The 1,872-nt window shown below is 49.9% G+C and overlaps 1 non-coding gene across 1 annotated transcript; it reads left to right on the top strand.

The window, feature by feature from the left end:
• Positions 1-1,239: 1,239 nt before the first annotated feature.
• Trnai-uau (transfer RNA isoleucine (anticodon UAU)) lies at positions 1,240-1,331 on the top strand. Its single transcript is given in 2 exon segments — positions 1,240-1,277; positions 1,296-1,331. It is a non-coding gene; the product is annotated as a tRNA-Ile (tRNA).
• The last annotated feature ends 541 nt before the right edge of the window (positions 1,332-1,872 follow it).

Genomic DNA, 1,872 nt, shown 5'->3' with positions numbered 1-1,872 from the left:
CTGTTGTCACTGTTTTTAAATGCAGAGCATTTCAGTAACTCACGATGTCACCCGCGTTGGCGTCCGTAGTCCGCATCGCTCCCCCTACACTATATAAAAAAATAATACTTACCGGCGCCAGGTTTCGAACCAACGACTATGCGGGCGGAACGGAAGGTACATGGTACTCTACCCACTGCACCACAAAGCCGACAAAGAATGGAAAGTTACGAACACGCCTTATATCCTTGACTCATTCAACCGTCGGCCACAGGTGCGCCCTCTCCCCCGCGTGCTCCTCGCCTTCTCTCCGCTCGCAACGCCCTCTCTCGCCGCGTTGGGTTCGCGCTGATCAACAGCCGGTTCGCGCGCAAGAACAGGTGGGGGCGCTCGCATCGCGCTCTCTCGCCCCGGTCGGTTCGCGCTTAAACCACATATGTCGTTCGCGCGTGCTCCGGTCGCTAACATCTGTGGCGTGATCGTGACGTCAACATCACGCGTTCGTGTGGTGGCGCGATTTTGGCGCTATAACACTCTCTCGCGAGGGGCATTGGATTGGATTCGATTGGATTGGCTTGGATTGGCTTGGCTTGGCTTGGCTTGACTTGGCTCGGCTTGGATTGGTTTGGATTTGGATTTTGATTGGATTAAAGTGGATTGTGTTGGATTGTGTTGCGTCATAGCCGCGCCACGTTGCGTCATAGCCGCTCCACGTTGCGTCATAGCCGCGGCAGGGGGTTCACGGCACGTTTCACCAGCGACTTCATCGACAATGTCTACGCTGGAAGACAACAATTACAACAACAACCAATACGTAATCTATACGACTTGCAGGCGCGCCCCCCGCGGAAATGCTCTGCATTTGATCGTGCCCCTCGCGAGAGGGATGTTTTGTCAAACCTCGCTATTTCCGACCGAGCACATTTCCGACCGAGCACAACGCGGTGCTCTGCATGGTTGCAGGCATATTTAGAAGTGCCATCGGTTCTGTAAAGCCTGTTTTTCTTCCGTAAAAAAGTCGCTTCGGCCTGGCAGAACGAAACGTTTACTGTTAGCGGCAACTGATTTAGCTTGAAGGGAACAATAGAAGCTCCAGAAGTGTACGAGACTCAGCAGTATACATCCACAAAGACTTTTAGAGAATAGCCAGCGCTCCCTCACCCTTCACCTTTATTTTTGTCTGCGCACACTACACAGCTCATAGATGGGGAGGGGGTGCCTTCACGTTTCACACGCCGTAGCAGTGCAGCGCGGAACCGTTCCCCAGTGGCGCAATTGGTTAGCGCACGGTACTTATACGACAGTGCTCGTGAGCTATGCCGGGGTTGTGAGTTCGAGCCTCACCTGGGGAAAGTTTTTTTTTTGTTTTTGGCGCCTTCGCTGTCACCCTGCCGACCTAGCCACCTTCAAAACGTTGGTGATGTAAATGTCTACATCATTCTTTCATTACGTTTTTATTTCGGAAGCGCAAACCACCTGCTACGTTTTTAAGTTTTTTTATATAATGCAGCGCTTGCTTACATCAGTGGTTTATGTTATGCTGGATGGGTTATGCATAACATCAGTTGTGGTCAAGGTTACAAAAAGTCGCATAATAGACGAAAAAAAACAAACGACTAGTGTTGTTTGACTTGATTGCCCTTAAAATAGAAAGGTATATTAAAAAAGGTGGCACCTTCATTTTCACTTAGGAGCGCGATCTCCGTTAAATGAATGGAAAAAAATGTCACAGCCGGCATTAATATGTTAACAAGGATAGGTTTAGGCGTCACACCTTCTTTACCATTCTATGTAGTAATACCCACCGTATACACAGCCCCTTAGAGAACGGCCGTCGTTCGCGGCACCATGGCTGAGCTGATCTTCTTAATTAGCCTTTCAGAATGGTGGTGA

The sequence above is a fragment of the Haemaphysalis longicornis genome, unplaced genomic scaffold (assembly GCF_048455015.1).
Source record: "Haemaphysalis longicornis isolate Haplotype H1 unplaced genomic scaffold, Haemaphysalis longicornis Haplotype H1 scaffold_10, whole genome shotgun sequence".
Lineage (NCBI taxonomy): Eukaryota > Metazoa > Arthropoda > Arachnida > Ixodida > Ixodidae > Haemaphysalis > Haemaphysalis longicornis.
Note: the sequence above shows the minus strand (reverse complement) of the source record. Positions and strands in the feature narration are given on the sequence as shown.